At 47.9% G+C, this 18,908-nt stretch overlaps 1 protein-coding gene across 1 annotated transcript in view; it reads left to right on the forward strand.

Moving 5' to 3' along the window:
* CLCN1 (chloride voltage-gated channel 1) overlaps positions 1 to 18,908 on the forward strand; it is a 244,992-nt gene that overhangs the window by 52,951 nt on the left and 173,133 nt on the right. The gene's annotated exons all lie outside the window — the stretch shown is intronic.

Genomic DNA, 18,908 nt, shown 5'->3' on the forward strand with positions numbered 1-18,908 from the left:
TGGAATCGTGGGCGCTTTTGGAGCTGTCATGTGCATCCATATTAAAAACAAGTGAGCTTTTTGGAGGTGGAATCTGAGGATATGGATCATACTCTGGCAATCACAGGATCTGATACTTCTACTGAGCAGCCAACCATTCCACTGGATCCACACACTACAGGCACACCACTTCACCCAAAAAACGGGTCCCACAAGAACAAATAGAAAAAGAAGAAAGGACAAAACAAGAACCTTAAAGTCCTGGAGGGGAGGGAGGAGAAACCGATGATGGGCTTGCAAATCAATATCCCCTCAGGACTCTGCTTCACAAGAAATAATACAAACTAGTAATGCCTTGAAGGTGTCAATTGACATTAAATGAAACTTCATTACTATCTAAGGGTTTACATTTTTGCCCGCAGGAACATTTTAATTTAATTGCTACGATTGTGGATATAAATAAATTTGTACGCAACATGACTATAAAAAGGCATTATTTTGAGGTCAATGATGAAGTAGACCTGGTGACTCTTTTAGATAGCATCTTTGATATCTTTTCAGGATCAGTTTATCATCACTGATTTTGAAGATTTAGCCACTGAGGTGGGTCACCCTTTCACATCTGATAGGTTGACACAGAGGATAGAGAGAGTGTCTTTCAAGACCCAGTCTACATTTTATCCAGTAGGGTCACGGACCAGTGAAATGGACATGTCCCAAAAATTAGTGGAGCGGTATTTTACAGCTTTAGCCACTAAAGTATTGTTCAACCAACATAATATTGCAGACAATTTGAGTTCTGGAGAAAGAAATGCATTGAGCAAGCTTATTGATGATCCTGCCATTTAACTAGAAATGCAGATAAAGTGGGTCTAGTTGTGCTTATGAGGAAATAAAAAAGCGGCACCCTCTAAGTGCAGCATAGAACTCTTTAATATAGTTAAAAATGAATAGTACAGGCCATTCACAAAAGTATGGTGGAATGCGCTTATGTTCTGGGTCCATCTGGGTAAGCAGGTTTCAATTTCCATTCAGTGATTGCATCTGGCATCTGCACCTGAGCCAGATATATATATGTATTATACATGGAGATCATATCCCCCCTTATGTATTATACATGGAGATCATATCCCCCCTTATGTATTATACATGGAGATCATATCCCCCTTATGTATTATACATGGAGATCATATCCCCCCTCATGTATTATACATGGTGATCATATCCTACCTTATGTATTATACATGGAGATCATATCCCCCTTATGTATTATACATGGAGATCATATCCCCCCTTATGTATTATACATGGAGATCACATCCCCCCTTATGTATTATACATGGAGATCATATCCCCCCTTTATGTATTATACATGGAGATCATATCCACCCTTATGTATTATACATGGAGATCATATCCCCCCTTATGTATTATACATGGAGATCATATCCCCCTTATGTATTATACATGGAGATCATATCCCCCCTTATGTATTATACATGGAGATCATATCCCCCTTTATGTATTATACATGGAGATCATATCCCCCCTTATGTATTATACATGGAGATCATATCCCCCCTTATGTATTATACATGGTGATCATATCCCCTCTTATGTATTATACATGGAGATCATATCCCCCCTTATGTATTATACATGGAGATCATATCCCCCTTATGTATTATACATGGAGATCATATCCCCCTTATGTATTATATATATGGTGATCATATCCCCCCTTATGTATTATACATGGAGATCATATCCCCCCTTATGTATTATACATGGAGATTATATCCCCCCTTATGTATTTTATATGGAGATCATATCCCCCCTTATGTATTATACATGGTGATCATATCCCCCCTTATGTATTATACATGGAGATCATATCCCCCCTTATGTATTATACATGGAGATCATATCCCTCCCTTATGTATTATACATGGAGATCATATCCCCCCTTATGTATTATACATGGAGATCATATCCCCCCTTATGTATTATACATGGAGATCATATCCCCCTTATGTATTATACATGGAGATCATATCCCACCTTATGTATTATACATGGTGATCATATCCCCCTTATGTATTATACATGGAGATCATATCCCCCTTATGTATTATACATGGAGATCATATCCCCCTTATGTATTATACATGGAGATCATATCCCCCCTTATGTATTATACATGGTGATCATATCCCCCTTTATGTATTTTACATGGAGATCATATCCCCCCCTTATGTATTATACATGGTGATCATATCCCCCCTTATGTATTATACATGGAGATCATATCCCCCCTTATGTATTATACATGGAGATCATATCCCCCCTTATGTATTATACATGGTGATCATATCCCCCCTTATGTATTATACATGGTGATCATACCCCCCCCCTTATGTATTATACATGGAGATCATATCCCCCTTATGTATTATACATGGAGATCATATCCCCCCTTATGTATTATACATGGAGATCATATCCCCCTTATGTATTATACATGGAGATCATATCCCCCCTTATGTATTATATATGGAGATCATATCCCCCCTTATGAATTATACATGGAGATCATATCCCCCCTTATGTATTATACATGGTGATCATATCCCCCCTTATGTATTATACATGGAGATCATATCCCCCCCTTATGTATTATACATGGTGATCATATCCCCCCTTATGTATTATACATGGAGATCATATCCCCCCTTATGTATTATACATGGAGATCATATCCCCCCTTATGTATTATACATGGTGATCATATCCCCCCTTATGTATTATACATGGTGATCATACCCCCCCCCTTATGTATTATACATGGAGATCATATCCCCCTTATGTATTATACATGGAGATCATATCCCCCCTTATGTATTATACATGGAGATCATATCCCCCTTATGTATTATACATGGAGATCATATCCCCCCTTATGTATTATATATGGAGATCATATCCCCCCTTATGAATTATACATGGTGATCATTAGAGATGAGCGAATCGAACTAGGCAAAGTGGAATTCGTTTAGAATATTAGGAAAATCCGAAAATAAGCAGACTTCGGATGCGCGAATCGAAATTTTTCCTAAAATGGCGGCGACATGTGCGGCGACGGAGCAGGGATGTCTGGGAAGGCGCGCAGACAAGGCGCGCTGACCCATAATGCATTCATTCATGACATGTGATCGCATTAGCCAATCAGCAGCCAGCCAGCCAGCACTGTGTAATGGTCGAGCTATAAATGGCGGCCATTTTAGAATTCTCCATTTGCCTCCAGTCATTCAACAGAGGCAGACCTGGCTGTATTCAGGGAGAGAGTTAGGGACACAGAAACGTTACTTAGGGACACAGAAACGTTAGTTAGGGACACAGAAACGTTACTTAGGGCCACAGAAACGTTACTTAGGGACACAGAAACGTTACTTAGGGCTACAGAAACTTTACTTAGGGACACAGAAAGGTTACTTAGGGACACAGAAATGTTACTTAGGGCCACAGAATCGTTACTTAGGGCCACAGAAACGTTACTTAGGGCCACAGAAACGTTACTTAGGGCCACAGAATCGTTACTTAGGGCCACAGAAACGTTACTTAGGGCCACAGAAACGTTACTTAGGGACAGACACAGAATTGTTACTGAGGGCCAAAGAACTGTTACTTAGGGCCACAGAAACGTTACTTAGGGACACAGAATTGTTACTCAGGGACAGACACAGAATTGTTACTTAGGGACAGACACAGAATTGTTACTGAGGGACACAGAATCGTTACTTAGGGCCACAGAAACGTTACTTAGGGCCACAGAAACGTTACTTAGGGCCACAGAATTGTTACTTAGGGACAGACACAGAATTGTTACTGAGGGACACAGATTTGTTACTGAGGGCCACAGAACCATTACTTAGGGCCACAGAAACGTTACTTAGGGACACAGAATTGTTACTCAGGGACAGACACAGAATTGTTACTGAGGGACACAGAATTGTTACTGAGGGCCACAGAACTGTTACTTAGGGCCACAGAAACGTTACTTAGGGCCACAGAAACGTTACTTAGGGCTACAGAAACGTTACTTAGGGCCACAGAATCGTTACTTAGGGCCACAGAAACGTTACTTAGGGCCACAGAAACGTTACTTAGGGACACAGAATTGTTACTTAGGGACAGACACAGAATTGTTACTGAGGGACACAGATTTGTTACTGAGGGCCACAGAACCGTTACTTAGGGCCACAGAAACGTTACTTAGGGACACAGAATTGTTACTCAGGGACAGACACAGAATTGTTACTGAGGGACACAGAATTGTTACTCAGGGACACAGAATTGTTACTGAGGGACACAGAATTGTTACTGAGGGACACAGAATTGTTACTCAGGGACAGACACAGAATTGTTACTGAGGGATACAGAATTGTTACTGAGGGACACAGAACCATTACTTAGGGCCACAGAAACGTTACTTAGGGCCACAGAAACGTTACTTAGGGCTACAGAAACGTTACTTAGGGCCACAGAAACGTTACTTAGGGCCACAGAAACGTTACTTAGTGCCACAGAATTGTTACTTAGGGACAGACACAGAATTGTTACTGAGGGACACAGATTTGTTACTGAGGGCCACAGAACCGTTACTTAGGGCCACAGAAACGTTACTTAGGGACACAGAATTGTTACTCAGGGACAGACACAGAATTGTTACTGAGGGACACAGATTTGTTACTGAGGGCCACAGAACCGTTACTTAGGGCCACAGAAACGTTACTTAGGGACACAGAATTGTTACTCAGGGACAGACACAGAATTGTTACTGAGGGACACAGAATTGTTACTGAGGGACACAGAATTGTTACTCAGGGACACAGAATTGTTACTGAGGGACACAGAATTGTTACTCAGGGACAGACACAGAATTGTTACTGAGGGATACAGAATTGTTACTGAGGGACACAGAACCGTTACTTAGGGCCACAGAAACGTTACTTAGGGCCACAGAAACGTTACTTAGGGCCACAGAAACGTTACTTAGGGCTACAGAAACGTTACTTAGGGCCACAGAATCGTTACTTAGGGCCACAGAAACGTTACCTAGGGCCACAGAAACGTTACTTAGCGCCACAGAATTGTTACTTAGGGACAGACACAGAATTGTTACTGAGGGACACAGATTTGTTACTGAGGGCCACAGAACCGTTACTTAGGGCCACAGAAACGTTACTTAGGGACACAGAATTGTTACTCAGGGGCAGACACAGAATTGTTACTGAGGGACACAGAATTGTTACTGAGGGACACAGAATTGTTACTCAGGGACACAGAATTGTTACTCAGGGACACAGAATTGTTACTGAGGGACACAGAATTGTTACTGAGGGACACAGAATTGTTACTCAGGGACAGACACAGAATTGTTACTCAGGGACAGACACAGAATTGTTACTGAGGGACACAGAATTGTTACTGAGGGACACAGAATTGTTACTGAGGGACACAGAATTGTTACTCAGCGACAGACACAGAATTGTTACTCAGGGACAGACACAGAATTGTTACTGAGGGACACAGAATTGTTACTGAGGGACACAGAATTGTTACTCAGCGACAGACACAGAATTGTTACTCAGGGACAGACACAGAATTGTTACTGAGGGACACAGAATTGTTACTGAGGGACACAGAATTGTTACTCAGGGACACAGAATTGTTACTCAGGGACAGACACAGAATTGTTACTGAGGGACACAGAATTGTTACTGAGGGACACAGATTTGTTACTGAGGGCCACAGAACCGTTACTTAGGGCCACAGAAACGTTACTTAGGGACACAGAATTGTTACTGAGGGACACAGAATTGTTACTGAGGGACACAGAATTGTTACTCAGGGACAGACACAGAATTGTTACTCAGGGACAGACACAGAATTGTTACTGAGGGACACAGAATTGTTACTGAGGGACACAGAATTGTTACTGAGGGACACAGAATTGTTACTCAGCGACAGACACAGAATTGTTACTCAGGGACAGACACAGAATTGTTACTGAGGGACACAGAATTGTTACTGAGGGACACAGAATTGTTACTCAGCGACAGACACAGAATTGTTACTGAGGGACACAGAATTGTTACTGAGGGACACAGAATTGTTACTCAGCGACAGACACAGAATTGTTACTCAGGGACAGACACAGAATTGTTACTGAGGGACACAGAATTGTTACTGAGGGACACAGAATTGTTACTCAGGGACACAGAATTGTTACTCAGGGACACAGAATTGTTACTGAGGGACACAGAATTGTTACTGAGGGACACAGAATTGTTACTCAGGGACACAGAATTGTTATTCAGGGACAGACACAGAATTGTTACTCAGGGACACATAATCGTTAAATTAAAGAGTATGTCAGACAACATGCAGAGGAGTGGCAGAGGAGGCAATGTTTTAGGAGCGAGCAGACGTGGCAGCAGAGGAAGGGGTCGAGGCAGCACTAGTCGCAGCCAGAGGCCAGTGCTCCCGGTGTCATCCAGCGGTCGTGTCTCCACCGACAACCCTGCCGTCATCGATTGGTTGGCTCGGTCGTCTTCCTCTTCCCAGGTCACCTCTGACACCTACAGCCAACGGTCGGTGGGTACGTCAGACACAACCGTTAGTTGGCATGGCCCAGGAGCAAGCCCACTGAAATCACCTGTCCTCTACCTGCCCCTGTCCTTTGGTGTTCCCTCACCAAGCGAAGTATCGCATGCTGTGGGCTCAGCCCCACTGTACAGTGAGGAAGAGCTAACAGAGGGCGGTCAGGAACGGGGGGAGACATCCGCCTCTTCAGCAGCCAGGCGAAGAAGTAGTGGCGAGGAGAGTGGCTCGGTAGCCGGTCTAGAGACAGGTCTGTCTCCTGACCCACACGCAGCCGAGGGGGCTAGTAGTGAGGCGGAGACCCTAATTGATGATGATGAGGCTGATCGCACTTGGCAGCCTCATCGTCATCAGGCTATTGCTTCCGCATCATCAGGAGAAGAGGGTGGCAGCTTGGCAGCAAGCAAAACAGTCGGTGGGTTGCCCAGGAGGCAGCAGGGTCGCAGCAGTGTCAGTGGAGGCAAACGGCCACGGAGTACAGCACCAGCACCACTGCAGCCTACCACCACGGCCAGTAGTGGTGCCGGTGTGCACGGAGGAAGCAGCAGTCAGCCAGTGAGGAGTATCGGGGGCAAAGTTTCCTACTCGGCGGTGTGGCAATTTTTTGTCAAGCCGCCCGAGGAAGTAAACGTAGCCGTATGTCGACTATGTGGCCAGAAAGTCAAGCGTGGCCAGGGGGCCCATGTTGGGACTACAGCGTTGCGTCAGCATATGCAGCGTCGCCATTTGGTGGCCTGGGAAAACCGTGATAAAGATACGGCGGTTCTGCCTGCCCCAGCCCCCGCTCCATCACCCGCTCCGTTACTTGCTCCATCACCCGACGTCAATCGCCCTCTATCAGCCAGTCAAGGCTCCAACACCTCTGCTGAGGGGAGTTGTCGCTTGTTGGCATCTTCCGCTCATTCTGATGCTCCTTCTCCTGCTACTCCTCTTCACGGATTCCGTCAGCAGTCTTTCTTGGAATCCGTTTCCAAGAGACAACAGTTTGCGAGCGCGCACCCGACGGTGCAAAAGCTGAACGTCCTCCTGTCCAAGTTGCTGGTGCTGCAGTCCCTCCCTTTCCAAGTGGTGGACTCAGCACCTTTCCGAGAAATGATGGCTTGTGCCGCGCCGCGGTGGAGAGTGCCAAGCCGTCATTTCTTCGCCAAAAAGGCAGTGCCAGCCCTGCATTCACATGTAGAAGAGATGGTGGGCCAGTCTTTGAGCATGTCGGTCTCTGCCAAAGTGCACGGCAGCGCCGACGTGTGGAGCTGTAACTACGGTTAGGGACAGTACATGTCATTTACGGCCCACTGGGTGAACGTGGTGCCGTCACAGCCGCACCAGCAACTTGGACAGGTCACGCCGCTTTTGCCTCCACGTTTGCACGTCCTTGGTCCGGCAAAGATGTCCGCCTATACCACCTCTTCTTCCGCCGTGTCCTCAGCCGCCACCCCCGTGCCAAGTCCCATTACCCGACCGGCATATCACATGTGCAGGGCGCAACGGTGTCACGCTGTGCTGCACCTGGTATGCCTTGGCGAACGTAGTCACACAGGGGAGGAACTTCTCAGTGTAATGAACAGAGAAATCGACAGATGGCTGTCTCCGCGCAAACTGAAAATCGGAACCATGTTGACCGACAACGGAAAGAACATGGTGTCTGCTCTGCGTCAAGGAAGGTTGTGCCATGCGCCATGCATGGCTCACGTGTTCAATCTGGTTGTCAAGCGGTTCCTAAAATCCACCATCCCACTGCAAGACATCCTTAAAATGTCACGTAAACTTTGCATGCATTTCAGCCATTCCTACACCGCAAAGCACACCCTCCTTGAGCTGCAGCGGCAGAACGGAATTCCACAGCATCGCCTGATCTGCGACGTTGCAACAAGGTGGAATTCAACCCTACACATGTTAGACCGCCTTTACGAACAGCGAAAGGCCATCACCGATTTCCTGATGTTACAAGCGGATAAAGGTACTCCCCTGTGTAACTTCGATGTCAGCCATTGGCAGCTCATGCGTGACACCTGCCGCTTGCTCAGGCCCTTGGAGGAGGCCACGCTATTCGTGAGTCGGCAGGACTATGGGATGAACGACGTCATTCCTCTGTTGCACGTCCTGGAACAAATGCTGTTAACAATGGCTGGTCAGGGTGCGGTAGACGTGGCGCACAGATCTCAACGCCACATGACCCCTGTGGGGGCAGGACAGGAAGAAGAGGAGGAGGTAGAGGAGGACATTGGTGCTCAGGAATTATTGAGTGCAATGGGTGGTTTTTCCACTCAGCGGACAGGAGTGGAGGAGCAGGAGCATCTGGTAGAGGAGGAGGAGGAGGAGACAGAGGACCCAGACGCACCGTGGCAGTATGCTGTGGAGATGGAGGCAGGGAGTCCCTCGCATTCCTTGGCACAAATGGCCCATAGCATGCTCGGTTGCTTGCGTAGCGACAGCCGAATAATAACCATCAGACAGAGGGATGACTTTTGGCTGTCCACCTTGTTGGACCCTCGCTACCGTTCAAAAATGGTGGCCTTTTTCACACCTGCTGAGAGGGAGGCCAAAATAACGTACTATAAAAACCACCTATGTAGTCAGTTGGTCTCTGCCTTTCTGCGCCAACGTCCATCCTCAGACACTGTGGGCCCTGTGCGCTCGCGTTCCGCTGCCATGGCAGCAGGGGAGGGGTGGGGTGGTAGGAGCAGTGGCAGCTCCACCAGCAGCGGCTGCCTCAGTCTGCAGTCGATGATGAGTAGCTTTCTTCACCAGCGCAGTGAGGAAACTACTAACCAGCCGCAGCAGCAGCAGCATCAGGTGGACCTGGAGCAGGACCTCAAACAACAGGCTTGGGCCTACTTGGACAGCACCCTGCCAACCGAGGTAGACAATCCCCTTGACTACTGGGCAACGAAACTTGACCTTTGGCCCCAACTAGCTGAATTTGCCCTTGAAAGGCTGTCATGCCCGGCCAGTAGCGTGGCATCGGAGCGCGTGTTTAGTGCGGCAGGAGGTATTGTAACTCCGCGGAGGACACGACTGTCCACCCAAAGTGTGGAGAGACTCACGTTTGTGAAAATGAATCAGGCGTGGATTAGTCTGGATTTCAAACCACCAGTTCCTGACACAACTGACTAAATCCGCCATGAATCATGCCCCAAACATGTGCCACTTTCAGGTCTCCTCACACTGCTGGTGTGTTCCATTTTTTGTCATAGGGTGCTGGCAGATTACGGGCCTCCCATAGCTGCTGCCAGGCCCCTAATCTGCCATGGGCCCCTATACCGCCTCCTCATGCTGCTGCCAGGTCCAGAGTCTCTCATGGGTCCCTGTACGGCCTCCCATTGCTGCTGTCTCCATCGCCACACTCTGCCATGTGCCACTTTCAGGTCACCTCACACTGCTGGTGTGTTCCATTTTTTGTCATAGGGTGCTGGCAGATTACGGGCCTCCCATAGCTGCTGCCAGGCCCCTAATCTGCCATGGGCCCCTATACCGCCTCCTCATGCTGCTGCCAGGTCCAGAGTCTCTCATGGGTCCCTGTACGGCCTCCCATTGCTGCTGTCTCCATCGCCACACTCTGCCATGTGCCACTTTCAGGTCTCCTCACACACTGCTGGTGTGTTCCATTTTTTGTCATAGGGTGCTGGCAGATTACGGGCCTCCCATAGCTGCTGCCAGGCCCCTAATCTGCCATGGGCCCCTGTACCGCCTCCTCATGCTGCTGCCAGGTCCACAGTGTCTCATGCCATGTGCCACTTTCAGGTCTCCTCACACTGCTGGTGTGTTCCAATTTTTGTCATAGGGTGCTGGCAGATTACGGGCCTCCCATAGCTGCTGCCAGGTCCCTAATCTGCCATGGGACCCTGTACCGCCTCCTCATGCTGCTGCCAGGTCCACAGTGTCTCATGCCATGTGCCACTTTCAGGTCTCCTCACACTGCTGGTGTGTTCCATTTTTTGTCATAGGGTGCTGGCAGATTACGGGCCTCCCATAGCTGCTGCCAGGCCCCTAATCTGCCATGGGCCCCTGTACCGCCTCCTCATGCTGCTGCCAGGTCCAGAGTCTCTCATGGGTCCCTGTACGGCCTCCCATTGCTGCTGTCTCCATCGCCACACTCTGCCATGTGCCACTTTCAGGTCTCCTCACACTGCTGGTGTGTTCCATTTTTTGTCATAGGGTGCTGGCAGATTACGGGCCTCCCATTGCTGCTGCCAGGCCCCTAATCTGCCATGGGCCCCAGTACCGCCTCCTCATGCTGCTGCCAGGTCCACAGTCTCTCATGGGTCCCTGTACGGCCTCCCATTGCTGCTGTCTCCATCGCCACACTCTGCCATGTGCCACTTTCAGGTCTCCTCACACTGCTGGTGTGTTCCATTTTTTGTCATAGGGTGCTGGCAGATTACGGGCCTCCCATAGCTGCTGCCAGGCCCCTAATCTGCCATGGGCCCCTGTACCGCCTCCTCATGCTGCTGCCAGGTCCAGAGTCTCTCATGGGTCCCTGTACGGCCTCCCATTGCTGCTGTCTCCATCGCCACACTCTGCCATGTGCCACTTTCAGGTCTCCTCACACTGCTGGTGTGTTCCATTTTTTGTCATAGGGTGCTGGCAGATTACGGGCCTCCCATAGCTGCTGCCAGGCCCCTAATCTGCCATGGGCCCCTATACCGCCTCCTCATGCTGCTGCCAGGTCCAGAGTCTCTCATGGGTCCCTGTACGGCCTCCCATTGCTGCTGTCTCCATCGCCACACTCTGCCATGTGCCACTTTCAGGTCTCCTCACACTGCTGGTGTGTTCCATTTTTTGTCATAGGGTGCTGGCAGATTACGGGCCTCCCATAGCTGCTGCCAGGCCCCTAATCTGCCATGGGCCCCTATACCGCCTCCTCATGCTGCTGCCAGGTCCAGAGTCTCTCATGGGTCCCTGTACGGCCTCCCATTGCTGCTGTCTCCATCGCCACACTCTGCCATGTGCCACTTTCAGGTCTCCTCACACTGCTGGTGTGTTCCATTTTTTGTCATAGGGTGCTGGCAGATTACGGGCCTCCCATAGCTGCTGCCAGGCCCCTAATCTGCCATGGGCCCCTATACCGCCTCCTCATGCTGCTGCCAGGTCCAGAGTCTCTCATGGGTCCCTGTACGGCCTCCCATTGCTGCTGTCTCCATCGCCACACTCTGCCATGTGCCACTTTCAGGTCTCCTCACACTGCTGGTGTGTTCCATTTTTTGTCATAGGGTGCTGGCAGATTACGGGCCTCCCATAGCTGCTGCCAGGCCCCTAATCTGCCATGGGCCCCTATACCGCCTCCTCATGCTGCTGCCAGGTCCAGAGTCTCTCATGGGTCCCTGTACGGCCTCCCATTGCTGCTGTCTCCATCGCCACACTCTGCCATGTGCCACTTTCAGGTCTCCTCACACTGCTGGTGTGTTCCATTTTTTGTCATAGGGTGCTGGCAGATTACGGGCCTCCCATAGCTGCTGCCAGGCCCCTAATCTGCCATGGGCTCCTATACCGCCTCCTCATGCTGCTGCCAGGTCCAGAGTCTCTCATGGGTCCCTGTACGGCCTCCCATTGCTGCTGTCTCCATCGCCACACTCTGCCATGTGCCACTTTCAGGTCTCCTCACACACTGCTGGTGTGTTCCATTTTTTGTCATAGGGTGCTGGCAGATTACGGGCCTCCCATAGCTGCTGCCAGGCCCCTAATCTGCCATGGGCCCCTGTACCGCCTCCTCATGCTGCTGCCAGGTCCACAGTGTCTCATGCCATGTGCCACTTTCAGGTCTCCTCACACTGCTGGTGTGTTCCATTTTTTGTCATAGGGTGCTGGCAGATTACGGGCCTCCCATAGCTGCTGCCAGGCCCCTAATCTGCCATGGGCCCCTGTACCGCCTCCTCATGCTGCTGCCAGGTCCACAGTGTCTCATGGGTCCCTGTACGGCCTCCCATTGCTGCTGTCTCCATCGCGACACTCTGCCATGTGCCACTTTCAGGTCTCCTCACACACTGCTGGTGTGTTCCATTTTTTGTCATAGGGTGCTGGCAGATTACGGGCCTCCCATAGCTGCTGCCAGGCCCCTAATCTGCCATGGGCCCCTGTACCGCCTCCTCATGCTGCTGCCAGGTCCAGAGTCTCTCATGGGTCCCTGTACGGCCTCCCATTGCTGCTGTCTCCATCGCCACACTCTGCCATGTGCCACTTTCAGGTCTCCTCACACTGCTGGTGTGTTCCATTTTTTGTCATAGGGTGCTGGCAGATTACGGGCCTCCCATTGCTGCTGCCAGGCCCCTAATCTGCCATGGGCCCCAGTACCGCCTCCTCATGCTGCTGCCAGGTCCACAGTCTCTCATGGGTCCCTGTACGGCCTCCCATTGCTGCTGTCTCCATCGCCACACTCTGCCATGTGCCACTTTCAGGTCTCCTCACACTGCTGGTGTGTTCCATTTTTTGTCATAGGGTGCTGGCAGATTACGGGCCTCCCATAGCTGCTGCCAGGCCCCTAATCTGCCATGGGCCCCTGTACCGTCTCCTCATGCTGCTGCCAGGTCCAGAGTCTCTCATGGGTCCCTGTACGGCCTCCCATTGCTGCTGTCTCCATCGCCACACTCTGCCATGTGCCACTTTCAGGTCTCCTCACACACTGCTGGTGTGTTCCATTTTTTGTCATAGGGTGCTGGCAGATTACGGGCCTCCCATTGCTGCTGCCAGGCCTTTAATCTGCCATGGGCCCTCGTACCGACTCCTCATGCTGCTGCCAGGCCCGTAATCTGTCATGGGCCCCTGTTGTCGCTTGTTGGCATATTCCGCTCGTTCAGATGCTCCTTCTCCTGCTACTCCTCTTCACGGATTCCGTCAGCAGTCTTTCTTGGAATCCGTTTCCAAGAGACAACAGTTTGCGAGCACGCACCCGACGGTGCAGAAGCTGAACGTCCTCCTGTCCAAGTTGCTGCTGCCAGGCTCGTAATCTGTCATGCGCCCCTGTACCGCCTCCTCATGCTGCTGCCAGGTCCAGAGTGTGTCATGGGCCCCCGTACCGACTCCTCATGCTGCTGCCAGGCCCGTAATCTGTCATGGGCCCCTGTACCGCCTCCTCATGCTGCTGCCAGGTCCAGAGTGTGTCATGGGTCCCTGTACGGCCTCCCATTGCTGCTGCCAGGCCCGTAATCTGCCATGGGCCCCCGTACCGACTCCTCATGCTGCTGCCAGGCCCGTAATCTGTCATGGGCCCCTGTACCGCCTCCTCATGCTGCTGCCAGGTCCAGAGTGTGTCATGGGTCCCTGTACGGCCTCCCATTGCTGCTGTCTCCATCGCCACACTCTGCCATGTGCCACTTTCAGGTCTCCTCACACTGCTGGTGGTTTCCATTTTTGTCATAGGGTGCTGTATGGCCTCCCATTGCTGCTGCCTCCACCGCCACACTGTGGCTCCACACTCTGGTTTTGGCCCCGTGACTGCCCAAATGAGTGAAGTGTGCGGTGATTCTAAGATCGACGGCACTCATCTGCATGTCATACTGACTGTCAGTATTATTTCTCTTCCCCAGCAGACTCCAAGGGCATTTAAATTAAAGGTACAGTGTTCTGCACTAATATAAAGGCTCTCTGAAGCCTAGAAACACCCTTTTATAAGTTAAATTCGCGGCGAATATATTCGACTCGAATCAAAATTTTTTCACGAATTCGCCGAATCAGTCGAATCGAATTTTTGAATAATTCGCTCATCTCTAGTGATCATATCCGCTCTTATGTATTATACATGGAGATCATATCCCCCTTATGTATTATATATTGAGATCATATCCCCCCTTATGTATTATACATGGTGATCATATCCCCCCTTATGAATTATACATGGTGATCATATCCCCCCTTAATCTCCTTTTCTCAAGAGAGAATCAATTCACTTCCTCTAATGTTTCCTCATAGCTGAACTCCTCCATGCCTCTTATCAGTTTGTTTGCCCTTCTCTGTACTTTCTCCAGTTCCCCAATGTTCTATTTGTGAATTGGTGCCCAAAACTGAACTGCATATTCCAGATGAGGTCTTACTAATGATTTGTACCGGGGGAAATGATATCTCTCTCTCTGGAGTCTATACCTCTCCTAATACAAGAGAGTATTTTGCTCACTTTAGAAGCCGGAGCTTGGCATTGCATGCCATTATTAAGCTTGTGGTCTACCAGAACCCCCAGATCCTTCTCCACCATTGACCCCCCCAGATCCTTCTCCACCACTGACCCCCCCAGATCCTTCTCCACCATTGATTCCCCCAGATCCTGCTCCACCATTGATTCCCCCAGATCCTTCTCCACCATTCATTTCCCCTGATCCTTCTCCACCATTCATTCCCCCAGATCCTTCTCCACCATTCATTCCCCCAGATCCTTCTCCACCATTCATTCCCCCAGATCCTTCTCCACCATTCATTCCCCCAGATCCTTCTCCACCATTCATTCCCCCAGATCCTTCTCCACCATTCATTCCCCCAGTTGTACCCCCCTAGTATGTATGATGCATGCATATTCTTAGCCCCCAAGTGCATAACCTTACATTTATCAACATTAAACCTCATTTGCCCCATAGTCCCCCAATTACACAGAGCATTGAGGTTGGCTTGTAAGTTGGAGACATCCTGTAAGGATGTTATTCCTACGTGAATATAAATACAGATTTTGTAACATATTTACAGGAACGAGATCCCCGGAGCTCACACTCACATAAACATACCTAAGTCATATTATTTATAAACAAAAGTAAACGTTGGCATCCAAAATACACAGCTAGATAAGACAAAAACTGTGTCTGTCTTTATTTCAAGCTGCAAAGCAACAAAATGTGATAATTTTTTTGATTATGGGGGGGGGGGGGTGATTCTTCTCTATATCCACTGTATATAGGGAGCCAGTCAATGAATTGGCCTCATTGTACCCCGTGGTGCGAGCCAAGATTGTATGTAATCTCCCTGGATACACAAGATGATATCTCTACCTTTTATTATTGGCCATAAAAATGATGAATAATGTTTCCATGTTATATGGACTCTCTCTTCCTCTTCCACACACCTGTGTCCATTACTTTTGAAATATTTTTTATATAAATGTATCACATCACAGTTTACAGGTGTCATAGATTAAATGGAATCTACAGCATTTTCAATCACGGTAGAGAGATCTGATTGATATTAAAAGTGTATCTGAATCTTTTTTTTTTCAGTATATTTGGCATTGTGTATCACTGTATACAGGTTTCAGCAACAAAAGGTGGCTCAATCTTTTTAAACTGAAAGCTGACAAGTTTCATCCACATTGATTACGATTAAAGTGGTAGTAAACTGCCCCCCCAAAAAAACAAAAAACAAAATAATGGGCCCCCTGCAGGTTTCGGTCACAATGCACCGCATACTAGTACATTATGACAGCCTTACCTGTACATGGAGCCCTCCAGGGCTGTGATGTCACGCCTTCACCTGGTTTTCCTTCCGGGTTCGCAGGCTCCTGCAGTGTGAATGGCTGGAGCTACGATGACATCAGTGGCATCCCTAGGGGGGTGCGGAGGGTGCTGGCCGCACCGGATGACACCATCATAGAGGGTGCAGGAGCAGGATGCCGGCAGTATGAATGGCTGGAGCCGCGATGACGTCAGTGGCGTCCCTAGGGGGTGCGGGCTGCACCGAGTGACAACATCACAGAGGGTGCAGGAGCAGGATGCCGGCAATATAGTAGTAAGCAAGATGTCACTTCTCACATCATTGCTTACCACATGTGAAATCTGTGAATGATCACAGAGATCACATGGTACAGGGCTATTCACAACAGCCTTGCACCATGTGACAAGCTGCGACCAATCACAGCAATCACAGATTTCTCAATGGCTGCAAGAATGTAGCTAGAGAGAAGGAGAAATGATTGATTTTACAGCCTTTATGGGTGTAAAAGCAATTTGTGTAAAAAATTTTTTAAAGAAATTGTCATCACCCCCCCACAAGTAGTACAGTGTCACTATGATGTCACAGCCGGGTACCCACTGCGCATGCGCGAGTAGCGCTGCGCTTCATGAATGGTCCTGTAGTCTTCTGGGACCTGTCACATGTCCCAAAAGACTACAGGGAGGGAGGACACCTTCTGCTTCTGGTCGCCTAGGCGATCGGATCGGAAGTGTGAGCGGGTAGCTATCAAATTCAGGTACCCCCTTGTCTCCCAAAGGTGCCAAGTCTTAATGGGGAGCAGAGAAGCAGTCCTTAAAGCGGAACTTCCCGTTTTGGGTGGAGCTCCGCTTTAAAATAAATAAATAATAATATAAAAATAAAAATGTAAAAAATGTTTTTGAAAAATTATAATTTTTGATTATAAACTAATTTTGGGTTATTTTTTTTTTCACTAAAAAGACAACTGAATAAATTTTGGCCAAGATTTATGAAGAAAGATTATTTATTTGCAAAATTTTATAAGAAAAACTTTTTTTCAAAATTTTTGGACTTTTTTATTTATATAGCGATAAAAATAAAAATCCCAGTGGTGAATAAATACCACCAAAATAAAGTTTTATCTGTTTCAAAAAAATGCTAAAAAATTCATATGGGTACAGTGTTGCATGACCGTGCAATTGTCATTCAAAGTGTGATAGCTCAAAGCTGAAAATTGGCCTGGGCAGGAAGGGGGTGAAAGTGTCCGGACTGGAAGGGGGTGAAAGTGTCCGGACTGGAAGGGGGTGAAAGTGTCCGAACTTGAAGGGGGTGAAAGTGTCCGGACTGGAAGGGGGTGAAAGTGTCCGGACTGGAAGGGGGTGAAAGTGTCCGGACTGGAAGGGGGTGAAAGTGTCCGGACTGGAAGGGGGTGAAGGTGTCCGGACTTGAAGGGGGTGAAAGTGTCCGGACTTGAAGAGGGTGGAAGTGTCCGGACTTGAAGGGGCTGAAAGTGTCCGGACTGGAAGGGGGTGAAAGTGTCCGGACTTGAAGGGGGTGAAAGTGTCCGGACTGGAAGGGGGTGAAAGTGTCCGGACTGGAAGGGGCTGAAAGTGTCCGGACTTGAAGAGGGTGAAAGTGTCCGGACTTGAAGGGGGTGAAAGTGTCCGGACTGGAAGGGGGTGAAAGTGTCCGGACTTGAAGGGGTGAAATTGTCAGGAATGGAAGGGGGTGAAAGTGTCCGGACTGGAAGGGGGGGAAAGTGTCCGGAGTTGAAGAGGGTGAAAGTGTCCGGGCTTGAAGGGGATGAAAGTGTCCGGACTGGAAGTGGTTAATAATCCACCACCAGATAAATTAGATGGACTCACCAGAGCTATATGCTGCTCAAATTATAGAACAGCAGTAGCGCTTTTGCTCTGGGAGCGATGGGTAAACGGTATCCAGGTGTTAATTGTAGTAACTTTTACCCATCGCTCCCAGAGCGAAAGCGCTACTGCTGTTCTATAATTTGAGCAGCATATAGCTCTGGTGAGTCCATCTAATTTATCTGGTGGTGGATTATTCACAAATTTATGAATTCACAGAGGAGACATATATATTTTTATTATAAAAAAAATGTAGAATTTTGAATTTTCACAAATTAATTATGGATATTTAATTATGTTGATATATGAATTCACGGAGGAGTGATATACATCTAAAAAAAATTTTGTTTTTTGATCTGCACAAATTAATTATGGACACTTAATTATGTTGCACAGAGTGATTATGGACATTTAATAATATGGATATATATTTTATTTAGCGCATGCCTTTATTATATATTGTTTACTTTGCCAATAATAATAATTTTTGTTTGGGTTTTGCTGCTATTATATAATTTTATTGGGATATAGTGTGGTGCTTTTTCTATTTTGATTTGGAAGTGGTTAATGTTTCGGTTGTTAGCTGCAACATTATTATTATATTTTCTTCTTTTATTTTATGATTACGATTGTCTTATATCAGGGGAATCTTGTCAAATGATCCAGTCTCTTTATTTCTTTCTACAATTTAGCAATCATGCTCATGTACGGTGAGTTGTTATTATAATAATTTTTTAGCAGTGGTGCCCTAAAATAAAAAAATAATTTCAAGGGTTTCCCCAGAGTAAAACGTTAGAGTTTTTATACCTGTATAGGAAATTAGATACATGCATTTTTTCTGTATAGGTTTCTGTTAGAATCCGTTTTGGGCTACATATGTCTTATAGCTACAAAATATTGGGAAGCAAGCTGTGTATTAGGAACCTCACTGCTACAACAACCTCATTTTTATTATATTCAAAGAAGTTTATGAAACCTCCATAAATTAAAAAAAAAAACTTTTTTTTTTTTAATTGGATAAATGTA

The sequence above is a fragment of the Staurois parvus genome, unplaced genomic scaffold, assembly GCF_062004578.1.
Source record: "Staurois parvus isolate SC_StPar_1 unplaced genomic scaffold, SC_StPar_1.0 ptg000758l, whole genome shotgun sequence".
Lineage (NCBI taxonomy): Eukaryota > Metazoa > Chordata > Amphibia > Anura > Ranidae > Staurois > Staurois parvus.